The sequence below is a fragment of the Erpetoichthys calabaricus genome, chromosome 9, assembly GCF_900747795.2.
Source record: "Erpetoichthys calabaricus chromosome 9, fErpCal1.3, whole genome shotgun sequence".
Taxonomy (NCBI): Eukaryota; Metazoa; Chordata; class Cladistia; order Polypteriformes; family Polypteridae; genus Erpetoichthys; species Erpetoichthys calabaricus.
Genome location: NC_041402.2, coordinates 88291966 through 88305940, shown reverse-complemented (window position 1 = coordinate 88305940; position 13975 = coordinate 88291966). Strand labels below are relative to the sequence as shown.

The 13975-nt window shown below is 35.3% G+C and overlaps 1 long non-coding RNA gene across 2 annotated transcripts in view; it reads left to right on the top strand.

The window, feature by feature from the left end:
• The window catches only part of LOC127529189 (uncharacterized), a 45965-nt gene that overhangs the window by 8539 nt on the left and 23451 nt on the right, over positions 1-13975 (top strand). The window contains exon 1 of one of the 2 annotated variants that reach the window (XR_007935873.1): positions 6399-6485. The exons of the other annotated variant lie outside the window; for it this stretch is intronic. This is a non-coding gene — a long non-coding RNA (uncharacterized LOC127529189). Of the gene's footprint in view, positions 1-6398; positions 6486-13975 lie in introns of those variants that run through there. 2 annotated transcript variants of the gene reach the window in all.

Here is a 13975-nt window from a genome sequence, read left to right as displayed (position 1 = left end):
TCCATCCGCCTGTCCACTTATCATCCGCTTTCAGTGACCGCTTTTTGGTTTACACGGGTCAGGGGTGCCCCCAGTATCGTAACCGGTTTAAGGCAGGAACCAATTCCCAAATAAATGAACACGCAATTGCTTTTACTGTTAATGGGAAAAGTCCATTTTCATCAGTCTAAAGAGAAAGCGCGCAGTGCATCCTTTGGTATTTTGACAGGTGCGTGGCACTCATAAAAGTGACCGTCGAGTTGAAGACACGAGGTGGTGTTTCAAAGCACAGAGTTCATTCGACTTACAGCAGAATCGAGTTCCTCTTGATCTTTGTAAAAATTTTGAAATGTTTATAATCGCTGCGTATTCACTGCTGCGCGAAAGAGGATCGTTTTTTTTTTTTCAAAGGTATAACCGATCAAGAAAATCGCATTAGTGCTGCCACTTCCACATAGTTATTTGACATCTTAAGATGTTTATGATGTAAAAAGCCTTAAATCAGACAGGAAAATGAAACCATCAGAGCAAATCTTACCAGTAATTTCTGCATGTTTTGAAGACTTATCAGTCATCGTACATTAGCTACGTCACCTACAGACTAGAGGTTTAAATAACAAATAATAATGATGATAAAGGATTCACATTAAATACACGCTTAAATTAAAGTCGTTGCCTTTCTTAGTTTCTTATAAATTAATTTTCTACCAACACTGATGTACAATTCGTTTCATATAAATGCCGTTTTATCACGTATGAGCTACAGTTACAGTGCTACTTTTAGTCAAATCATACACTATGTAATCATTTTTAAATTTTGTGACTTTTGATATACAAATGTTATGGATAGAATAGAATTTACATCCGTTTGCAAATAGGTGACATTTTAAAATGAACAACAGGCAAAATAATAAAGTGATTTGATTTCAAATGTTCTGAATTTGTTTCTTTAATTCCGTTTATTTTGTTAACTTTTTTTATATATAACATTTGCGAAACAAATATATAGAAAACTATGGTAGTTTCCTTCCTTTAATGCGGTTTATTCCTCGTGCGGAATTGTTTCCGACTCTGAGTGAATCTTACAAGTGGGTCCGAAAATCACCGTGTAGCATGGATAGCGTTTTGATTTCACATGAATCTTTGTTCTGTCTGGCTTTTGTAGCATTGGGAAAGGCGCTATATACATAAAATTTACTATTAAACCTTTTGACTCTCAAATCAACGTCTTCGTTTAAAGTAGTTGCATGTTAACGTTTCACTCCTCAAATATGGCTTTATAGGTACAGCTTTGCCAGGTGACCAATCACAATCAGTTCTGAAGCTCCGAATAGCTCCCTGTGAATTATCGACTAGAAACTCTTCTCCATCACCTAACCCGATGACTGCTTTTATTACTGGACCACAAAAAAGGTTATTTAATGTCTCTTACCTAAAACTAGCTAGACCCTCAAGTTCATGTTTCTTAGAGACAAACAGGTGCATGTTGTCAGACTATAGCATTGTCGCTTGAGATATAACAAACTGGACTGACCCTGCTCACGTTTGTGACTGGCAATAACGGCAACGTAATAGCAATACTGTACTATTTTTAACACGATATGCTGATTTGATCTTGCTCTTTAGTAACTTTGGGAAAAAAGAGTAGTTTATGGATTTATAAATTAATTTAAAGCTGAAAAGTATTGTTCAAATTTAATTTGCCACGTATGCTTAAAAAGTTTGGTTTATTTAACGTAAGAAACACTAGTATTTAAAAGCTTGTAGTCTGCAGTCTTTCAGAGAGCGTTTCCAACCCTAAATCCCAAGGCTTGAAATCTGTGTACAGTCCTTTGCAATTCTAAAAACTGTCCTCTTCAGTGGACTAGTGTGTTCTTCGCACATTCATCAGTTTTATTACTGAGATCTACTGTCTGCCACTGTCAATGTGTACTGTACACCTTCCCACATCAGAAAGACATGCTGGTTAGTTTGATTGGTGACTCCACGCCGGGCTGGTAAGGGTGTGTTACCTGTAATGGACCTGTGCTCCACCAAAGGCTGGCTACTGCCTTGTGCCCTGTTCTTCCAACACAGGTTATGACCCCCGCAATCGGGGATCGGAAAATTGAATTGGCTGGGTATGAGTGTATGCCCTGCGATGGACTGCTTCCTGCCTTCCGCTTAATGTTTCCGCGGTATGCTCCGTCGCCCACGCAACCCTACAATTAAATAAGCAGGTTTGAAAACTGATGAATGAATGAATGAACTCGAAGAAATGCGTATAGTGCTGTAATTAATTGAATGAAAACAATCCACAGGATTAGACAATTAACATTGTTCGCTTTTTAAATACAAGCGAGGGAAGAAAGTGCTGTGGGCTGCGACTTTTAAACCATAAAAACGGTTAGGGTGAAAACGGATACGAAACAACATTGGAGTAAAAGACAGTGAAAATAAATTAATTGGCTATTAGTGATAAATCATTCCAAAGGAGGATATGCATTTTAATGGACTACAGTATATATACATTAGATCACAGCACATCTATTTGCAAAGTGCGTATGCAAAACAAATCTTTACAGATATTAAGGATTCTTCATTTTTTACTTTGATATAGAAACGTGCATATAAATATATATTCAAAAAGTTCAGAAAAATGGCTGGATTCTATAATTTTACATATTTTTTAAAAATATATGTGGTATCAGTAGTATTATTAATACATTACAAAAGGTCAATATGTTCATTACTGCACATTTGCTCTCTTTAGCCTTTGTTGCTCTTCATATATATAAAGACAACAAACACACATTAAATGTCTTCTGACAGCACATAAAATTTGAAAAGAAAATGTTGTGTTTTTAAGTCAGGGAACTTTTGAACAGTTAAATAATGGCATGCATTAAGCTCCTAGTAGTCCTGGATATTAGAATGTTCTAAAGGAAGCTGGAGAAGATTTCATAAGTGTGGTACCTGCTTTTTTGTAACACTTTCAGCAAAACAGAAAAACTTTTACTTAATGTTAAAATGTTTACATTACTTTATATGTGTTCACTAGCGTCCAATTTTGATTTATTAAAGTTTCTTGCTTAGCTCAAAAGTTTGTAAGACCCGAAGAACACTGCAGTTCGGGAAACAAGCATTCAGTATTTATATGACTATGTAACATAGTAAACATTACAAAATTATATTTTATTTATGGCATTGAAATTCAGCTAAACCAATTTTGTCCACTATCTTATTGACTTTAATTGCAATAGACAACAGGTCTGGTTTTATTTTCTGCTGCCTTAAGGAATGGTTTATTGGTTCAATCATTGCATTGCATGAAACACTGAGTGGTGAACTCCATGTGAGATCTAATTTTGTTTATCAGTTATTTTATTATAATGGACAGACTACGCTTCACTGCTTTTGTCCACATTTGTGTAAATTATTGAATTTTTTGGCACAAGGTATTTTTGTCAGATTACAGAGGACTTGTTTCTTCCACCAATCATGGTCTAAGCAATGGCATACGTAAATATAAAGAAGGTTTAAAAGTAAAGGGGATGGTTGCCATACATTAAATTCAGATGACAAACTTAGTTTTTGGAAATCCTTTATTCAGACAGTGCTAATGATAATTGAGAGGTATGGGTTCAAAAGATTTGACATGAACATAATTCCTCCTCCTGTGAAATACCGAAGAAACCACTATAAAATTGCCATTTTCCTTCTCACGCACTACATTAGAACTCAACACATGGTAATAGAGGGCTGAGTGAAGGAAATCTTTATGATTTCTGTTTGTTTCCCTCCTTAACTACAAAAAGTCTATTCATGTCAGTTAATTATGTATCGGCAGTAAAACATCATAGGCATGAATTGAACCTGAACATATAAAACCACAAGTTCTGGTACAGTCTAGTTTTAAGACTGCTTTGAAACTGATCTTGACTTTTAGCTGAATAAAAGAAAGAAAGAAAGAAAGAAAGAAAGAAAGAAAGAAAGAAAGAATTTATGTGTTAATTATAAATGCACGGTACAATAGCTGGTTCTCTATTCCTTTACTGATATAGGTTATTTGCAATTGTTTGATTGGATCAGAATAAGATGTAATACAGCATGGCTTCTTGATCTGTAATGTATCTGTTGTAATGAAACCTTGAAATCAATAAAATAATTTTAAAAAAGAAAGCATTACAATAATTACTATTATATCTGATAGCAACTTTCACTATTGCGTTATTAAGAAAAATAAATTGCAGTAATGATTCTACATGTCAGTGAGACAAATTAATCAGACAATGGTCTTTGAATGGGTTCAATGTTAAAAGTAGTCTCTGTCACCTGTTGAAATATATAAAACAACAGAATATACACATTTAATTCAGTTGAGGGTTGTAGGGAATCAGGGTGCAAGGTAAGTACCAGACCTGGATGAAGAACTAGTCCATCACTGGACCGCCTCATGGACCAAACCCATATTCACATTGGGCCAACGCTAAATGCCAGCATTGCACCAAGATGCTAGCATAACGGTTTCAGATGGATTACAATTCTATCATTCCTTTCACTTCTCCTGCCATTAACAATGTTGACAGCCTTCTTGCAGGCCAGCCCTGTCATTTTAACTCTGCGCTGCAATGTTTTCATGTTTTGTAAATACTGTACTGTAGGTATTTTTGTATTTATCCACACTAAGCTATCTCCCAGAAACCACAAGGCTAATTAGTATACAATTAGCAGAAACATGCCTTTAGAAAACCTTTGAAATTATTTAAATTTGTGGTTTATTAAGAGAAGCGTGTTGAATGTATTTTATGATTGCAAAAGTGAATCAATTTGAAAACTGCTTGCTGCATAATGCAGTGCTGATGGCTTGCTGAAGAATCTGCAAGTGTAAGATGTCTGATGTGAACAAAAACAGATATCTGTTGCAGCAAGGCCACCAAGTAACCTTTTCAGTGTCTTTTTCTGGCTCGGAACAATGTATTGTTAGACTGCCAGGACTTTGCTCACGGAAGCTTATACAAATGTTGAAAGGAGCTTGAAGGGAATCTTTCTTGAAATTGTCAAAGGGCTTTTAATTTCCACCTGCTTATTCCACTTTCCGTCTGAAAGCCTTTAACAATACAAGTGGAAAAGCTGGATAGTGCAGTCTGGCAGTTTGGAGATTAATACAGGACTGCATTTGCTGTTTTTTTTTTCTGAACTATAAACCTGAAGGGAAATAGAGTATTTCCCCTTTTAAACATAACTCAAAAAAGTAAAAATGCTGATTCTGGGATTATTTTTTTCTTGCACAGAAAGAGTGCCTTTCCCTACTCTAGACGTTTGGCAGGCTAAGGCAAACAAGGTTTTCAATACTTGTAAATGAGTTCACCACTGCTAAAACTTCATTTATAATCTGTGCTCTCCATTAAGAATTAGTCAGCACATTTAATTGAATTTTAAGAGCTAACTCCATTTATTCATGATTACTTTGTACTTTTAAAGTTTATCATGTATCCAGCTAGTATTAAACTGTAATTTATCAGAATACACTGTGGATTTAGGGATTTTTTTTATTATTATTAATTTCCCCAGAGACTCGTAACAAAAAAATGGCTGTCAGCAAATTTTCACTTGTGTACACGTTTCCAGCATTCAGACTCTAGACTCTCTGGATATTTTTTTAGCAGCTATAGTTTGCAAAACATCTTAAATGAAAGGCTTTTTTTTTTTTAATTTAGTATGTGGGATGTGCTGATCTTTCATCCCTTTTTGGTTTAGGAGAAACAAGTTTAATTACTCTACCGAAAGTTGTTTAAAGATTGCACATAAATAAATGTAGATTTTGCTGTCAGGGTCATCACTGGCCATTTCCACAGAGAGAGGAGCTCAGTAAAATCCCAGGCCTTCTTTACACAACAAGCTTGATTACTGGACTGACTTAAGGTATCTTTAAAATGCAAACAATTTTATTGGCTAAATTGTACATCATTACACACACTACAATACACAATGCAATAAAATTAGTACACACTCTTCAGGTATAGTTACTGCTTTATGTTTACTGTATTCAGATATCTCTTGGTTCACCTGTCCCTCATAGTCTTGGATTACCAAAAAATTAACGAATAAACAAACATTAAAGTGGTTTAAAACTTAGTATTATGTTTATCTGCTCTTTCAAGTATTGCCACAAATAACATGTCCAAACTGTTATTTTTTCTTTCCTTTCCTCTCCTTTTCCTTTAAGAATACATTTGGTCCTAATACTACCATACTTTATGCAGGGGTATAATATAAATATAATATAAACACAGAAAAATCCAAAATTTTAAATATAGTAATGCTCCTCGCGGATCTTAATATGTACAAGCGTGACCTGTGCTAAAGAAAGTGATTAAAGTAAAAAGAAAACATGGGTGACACTTTCATTTTGTCTCTTGTTACAGCTCCTCCATCCATCCGTCCATTTTCTAACCCACTTATATCTAGGTCAATGTACTTACATTTACTCATCATCTACTCATCTATCTCAATTAATAGTACAGGTAAGTGCAAATTTCTCATTCCTATTTACTGTTTCTGCTACCTACCTATTCCATTACAGCTTCTGGACTGTATTTACACACAAATACTTTTAGCTGCATGATAATTAGGGCAGCACGGTGGCACAGCGGAGGTGCTGCTGCCTCGCAATAAGGAGACCTGGGTTAGCTTTCCGGGTCCTCCCTGCATGGAGTTTGCATGTTCTCCCCGGGTTTCCTCCCACGGTCCAAAGACATGCAGGTTAGGTGCATTGGTGATCCTAAACTGTCCCTAGTGTGTGTTTGGTGTGTAGGTGTGTGTGCCCTGCGGTGAGCTGGCGTCCTGCCCGGAGATTTGTTTCTGCTTTGCGCCCTGTGTTGGCTGGGATTGGCTCCAGCAGACCCCCGTGACCCTGTGTTAGGATATAGCAGGTTGGACAATGACTGACTAACTGATTGTATGATAATTAGGCACAGTGATAGGTACAATATAATATGGGACTTCATTGAAAGTGTTTCCAAAACAAATTGTAATAATAATCTCTGCAAATAGTGCTTATCAACTCAGCTGTGAAAATTAAATTTCAATACACTGAGTAACATATGATTGGTTTGTTTCCCTACATATTGTACACATACATAGTATTCAGCCATTGATTACCAACATATTTAAATTATAGTGCAACTATGCATTTGTCATGTGCCTAATGTGTAGCTAAACACACAATTTGTATTCTGTAATGCTGATGACCAGTTACTTACTTCATTATATCAGTTTATGGTACATGCACCCCTTCCACTCCCCCAATTCAGATTGGTGGGACACTGACCCAAGTTGGTGTTTCATTTCATATTATCTTATTAAATTAGTTTTACTTTACTGATGCAATAAGAGCCTGCTCCTCAGGTTGCAAAAGTTGTGTAACTCATGAAAGATGCATGTGGAATGAATTTCACTAGTAAACGGTAATCAGAGTCTAAAGAGGTTTCTCACAAGCTCCAATGAACACACTGTCAACAGGTTGTTACTCCATTTGCTGCAAATAATTGTATAATTAATTGAAAAAGAAATTACATGATAAATGTAGATTATAGCCCATTCGTATACTGAAGTTAAACAATCATGACATGATTCTAGGGGTAATGGCATATGTTTTGCATACTCTTACCCTGCTGTTTGTTATAGAAAAACTAGCTGACCCAGTTTGCTAGGTGGGTTGACTGTAAACTGGATTCACCCTCTCTCAAACTAGGTAGGCAATGTCAATATACATGAAGATACAGTCCAGATAGAAGAGAGGTGGGTTATATATCCAGAGTTAGGATGATAGTAGTGTGCTAATGCTGTGCCATATTGTGCTTGTAAAATTTGTTATTTATTAAGTACTATGGCAATGCACTATTCATTTGGACATTTAATATATAGTACAGTGAAGCCTAGGGTTTAAAAGCTGGACTGGGGTCACATGATTAATTGTAACTATGAGTTACTTTCTAATTCACTAAAATGGCTTATATTATAATTGTAATAAAGTATACATCTGTATAAAATTATGTTAAAAGATATGAATGCACACAGGTCCAATGCTGAAATAAAAATGAAGACTATAATCTTGTAAAGTGCTGTTATATCGAATGAGAAAATGTAGGACAGGGGCAGGTATTTTTTTGTTCTATTTTCCAATTCATTTACTTCTATGCGTTGTGTCTAAGAAGAATTTAAATTACACATTATCCATCCATCCATGCATTATCCAACCCGCTATATCCTAACTACAGTGTCACGGGGAAATTATACATTACATTATTTGAAATTAAAAATTGTAATAATTGTAAATTGTTCTAGATTTTGCCTAATGTGAGTTGTCAAATACTTTGATCTACTTTAACTCATTTGTTTTTACTAGTGAATATGAGATTTGTCTTATTCTTTTGTTTCTAGTGCCTTCTGATCAATATTCAAAGTAATTTATGTCAAAGATTATGTCAGATATCCTCGAGTAACCTCAAGAGTTGTAGTTCTCAATTCTCTCTTTCTTTCTGTTTCTCTGTGTGCCTGCATGGTCTATATAAATGCCTATATACAGTATATAATGATTGCATTTTTCTGGTTGACTCACTGAGTGATTGAAAATAAACTCTTGGCTATTTGCAGACAACCTAAGATTACCAATTGATCTCATGGCCAAGCAACCTAGAAAAATACAACCTCACCAAAAATTTCATTTAATCATGGAAAAAAATAATTGCACAAAAATGTGATGATATTTTGCATTTAATAGTCGGAAAGTGCAATCTTAGTGCTGCAGAACAACATAGCATATCCGACACCATAGTTCATATTCTGCCTGCGCCCTTTTGTTTATGTTGATCTTATTAATGTTTCAAAAACTATCTGCAGTATAATTATCAACACTTATATGAAAAATGAATTATTTATTACTATTAAATTATCTCTTCACCTAACAGCTGAATATATTCACACCATTTACTGTTTACCTCTATCTACTTCTTGGGTTTTAAGATGTGCATTTATTTTAAATTGTTCTGTTGCATGAAACTATAATAACAACTTTTGATTTCCTTTGTATTTTCCACTGCTGACTTTTATACTCTGTAATTTAAACTGATTACATTACCAACATCTCTTGGGAAATAAAAACCATCACCATCTCTGTCCATCTTGCATTGTTCACAAATCTGACTTACTCATGCACAATCATTTAGCTGGGAGTTTACAATTATCACTCCAGTTTATAACCATATAAGATAATGTATACATATGTGTAATATATAGATTTACACAACATACATATTTAATTTACATATACAATATGTAAATTAGGTTGACTGGCAGTTCTATTCTGGTCATGTGGGAGTGTGAGTGTGTGTGAGAGGGTTAAGTTTTCAGTTGATGCTAAGTTAGGTGAAATGGCACATACTCTACAGTCAGCAGAAACATTAGACATAGACTTGGACAGAATTCAGATTTAGACTGGTATGTGGCAAATGAAATATAATATAAATAAATGTAAAACGTTACATTTAGGAAGTAAAAATATTAGATAGGAATGGGGTTTGGTTCTGTAACTTGTAAGCAGTATTTAGAAGTTATAGTGAACTTTTCACTTTCCAAATCTAGACAGAATGAAAAAGTGATTGAAAGGGCTATTAAGATGGTGTGCTACATGTACAAGCTGTATTGATTACAAATTATTTCTTAAACAATACAACTCTCCAGTGATGCCTGATCTGAAATATGGTATGCAGCTGTTGTTTCTGTATTACACACAAAATGTAACAATGCGAGAGAAAGTCCAGAGATGCTTTTAGGCTTCATCAGTGATAACGATGAGGCTACCTACAGGAGGGAGGTAGAAGATCTGACTGTATGGTACCGTAACAACAACCTCTCCCCGAATGTCAACAAAACAAAAGGAGATAATTTTTGACTTCAGTAAGAAGAAATGCAGACATGCTCCACTGCACATCAATGGCTCCCCTGTCCAGAGAGTTAGCAGCTTCAGGTTCATGGGTGTCCAGATCTCTGTCTTTCGTGTTCAGTCAATACCACCTGCATACTCGTAAAGGCTCAGTAAAGCCTCTTTTTCCTGGGGAGGTTAAAGAGCTGTGGAACAAGAACCAAAACATCAGCAAACGTTTACCTCTGTATAATTGATAGCATCATAACTGGATGCATGTGAAAATAATTAAAAAGATGAGTGATTCCCTTGCCATAAATGTTGTGTTCCTTAATAGAAAAGGGAAATCTCTTGTCTTTTTAAATTATTCTAGATTCCTTATTGTTTCATTTACATTCACTGCCCAGAATCTCTTTTGCCTTCCCGACTCTCTCCCGCTTCTTGTCTCACAATGTCTACACGCTCTACTATATCAAGCAAGTCTCATCAACTAAATATATGAGATGCTAGCATACATGGCAATACTATATGGCAAAGGGAAATTACACTTCTGCATGCAGTAGTCAGAATGGAGATCTTATAGAAGACCATCAAGAGCACCATAGTATTCTTTTGTTTTCGGCTACTCAGATTTCTGTTTTCCTAAGAAGATTAAAATTGTCAGTAAGACAACATGAGTAGAATAGTGTGAATAAGGAGTACTAATCAAGCACACTGTAAAAAAAAATGAACAAAACTGGGTTTTAAATTTTAAAATGAAGGAGACCAGATATGGGATTATGGACAGGACAAAATATTTTGTGAGTGCATCTGAAAAAAAAATTGGTAAGTATGTTAGTTGGCTGACAGATACAGAATGTGACAGAAGAACACTTTTAGAAAAACAACAGCAGGACATACTACAGTATATGTATAACACACAAAAAGTCAAGTTACATAAGTGGTTATATTCCTGAAAGAGACACACCATGCAAATTGCATATATATTCAAATATGCATATAGATGCCTTATATATATTGTGTATGTGTTATGTGTAAATAAATACAGGTATTGGTTAATAGCCAATAATTCTCCATTCTAAGCAACCAAGCCTTCATCTCATTTGTGGACTATTATGGGCACTTCTGTTCTGCTCTTGAATCTAAATAATGCCCAAAGTAGGTCCAAAAGACCCAATGTAACACAACTAGGATTTTCTTTTAAGAAAAAAAAAATGTTTATAACAAGGAAAGGGAAACAATGAGGTCACAAAAGTGTGAAAACATAAAACATGTTGGTCCTCAAAGCCCCGTTACAATATTAGCACTGGCTGGTCTGCTTACCTACTGTTTGCAACAAAGAGCCTGCCAGTTATCTTTTACAATAGCACTCTCCTTCTCCTACTCTGGCCTTCCTTCCTCCAGCCAGAAGAGCTTTCATTAAGCACAGTACCCAACTCAAAACTACCCCTGTGTCCATTCAGATGGGCAATTTAAGACTGTGTCACCGTGTACTAGTGGGTATGCCTGATGATTACTTCCAGGTCCTAGAGTATGTTTAGAAGCTGTGGTGCCAAACATGAGGAACACCCTGTGGTGGTACCAGATGTTACTGCATGCCTAGAACACAAATAATTTGGGATGTACACTAATCAAGTCGAGAAGCCCATAACAGCTCAAAGCTCCTTCTAATAACTGAATTGGGGGTTCCCCAAGTTTGTAACATATCTTCCTCAGGGTCTTCATAGACTGCTGTCCAATAGCACATCCTACAGATAAGTTGGGGAGGTAGTTGGTTAACAGCCACACTTTACAACATATGTAGATAAAATTTTGTAATGATTTCACACTCTAGTATTTGGGGTTTATACTGCTTTTTGGATACATGACTGCCAGTAGAGTTGTGCAATAAGCATAAAATGGAAAAATGTATTTGTAACGCATTAAATGCATTAAAATAACTTTTGCATTAATTTCATAGCCATAGCCTCAAAAACACCAATTCCTTTTTTGTGCATGAATATGATTTTATTTTGGTTGAGTGCAATTTAACCTAATGGAAATAATTTATAGCTTATCTTACAAACCTGTCCAAATATATGTGGTATTACTTAAACAGCATCTATAGCCTGACTTACAAATGATTGCTTTAAAAAGTATGTAGTTAGAATGATATGTTATGTATTACTTACTCAGACAATTTGACATCCTATTCATTGAAACTGATAAAATGTAACCATGATAAACTAAGAAAAATAAGAAGATATCCTGTCTCCCCGTTGTAACTGCTGGATTTAGAAGACAGTCTTTTATGGCCTGTTCTTAAGATATCTCATTAGCTTTCAAAACTTCGGCCATTGATTTTCAAAACTTGACTAGTCCAGCACAGGATCAGATGGCCAGCGCACATTCAGTGAGTAAGGCAGGAAATCAGATTCATATACATGCACACACTCAACACATTCAGATTAATAAATCACCCTAAAATCTTTTCTAGAACAATAAAGGAAGACATTTAAATACCTGAAGAACCATAACAAAATCTGTAACTGTTTGCAGTGAATAATTTGGATATAATATGATGTGTTTATTTATCTGTGCCCCTGTTTACTTGTGTCCAGTTTAGAGGAACAAAAGATGCTGGCTCAAGAAAGAGTAGAATCTTCGTGCAGAGGGTTGTTTGGAGATTTTTCATTCTCTTTAGTCTGTGTGGACACTGCAAAGAACTGTAACCAGTAAACCACTCTTGATTTTACAAGAAAAGTCAGCTAACCCAAGGCAGCCTCTACTCTAAATAATGTTACTCCAGTAGCCGTTGTTTATCTCTATTTTGCCTAATGCTTACATTTTAAGCAAACAATAGCTCTGTGCACCTGATGTCCCCAATCTTAAAATTTGGATTTTTTCCATTCGTCTCTACAGAAAATGTAAGTCTCCATAATATATTATGAAGTGGCAATTGTGACGACAGATAGTCCAGTGGAATAAGCATGTTTGATTATTTATAGCACTTCCTCTCTTCTGAAGACATTTCTCTTTCACCCAGGGACCACCCACAACGATTAAGTTTTAAAGGAAGAGTATGTAGTTAAAAAGCGATAGAGGCTAAAAGTTCTACCTACCAATCCTGGAAAAGTGCAGCATGTACTAAATGCCATACTTCTTAAAGAATCCAATATCAATAGCATGCACACATATTTCTTGTGTTGTTTTTTTTTTCTGTTTTTCTCTATTCATTTGCTCCTTACCATTTAGTATTCACATGCGTGTTTAACATTTTTATGCCACGGGTAGTTTTTTTTCTTCATTGCCTTTCATTCACTAGTTCTTCTGATATGACAACCAGACATCTGACCTTGAAGTTGTATTCATGACAGTGAATAAAATTAACTGGATTCCCAAAAGACTTCACTTGGTTTTAGAGTGTGGGAACTATTGAACAAGTGACCTTGTAAGATTCTGAGACATAATTCCCGTAATTGTTTTATTATTGAATATTTGTCTTTCCAAACCTCATTTTAAATGTTCTGTAATTCAGAAAAATACTTCCTTAAAAAAGAGGCAAACTGTTTTACTCAAAAAATACAGAAAACTATGCCTTAGTTTTAAATTACATCCTAGATTTTATGACATAATGCATTTAGTTTACAGTTGCATGAGTGAAATTCATCGAAAAAGAAAATCGGCAATGACCTTATTAATCTGTAATTAGCTAGCTATTATAGGCCAAGGATGTATGAGACGGTGGTGAAACACACACAATTAATTTCTTTATATTTCTCAAGGTCAACATGCTACTTCTGTAAGCAAAGCCATAACCACTGTGTTCTTTACTCCCAGGGCTGCCTATAATCTGCCTGCCCAGGCCCTGATGAATATGCTGTATTTCATATAAAGACAGAAGTAATAAAGACATTCATATCAAGACAGAAGTAATTGTTTTACGTTTTATGTTGGACTGTTGCTATAGATGTCCACTCCTAACTCCTCTTCAGTTGATGTGAATATTGTAATAGAAGGCTAGTCTAGAGGGAGAGAGAAAGAAAGAGAGAGAAACACTATTAAAATGGGCTAGAAAATATTTTCAATTCCTCTGGCTTTTTCATATTTTAT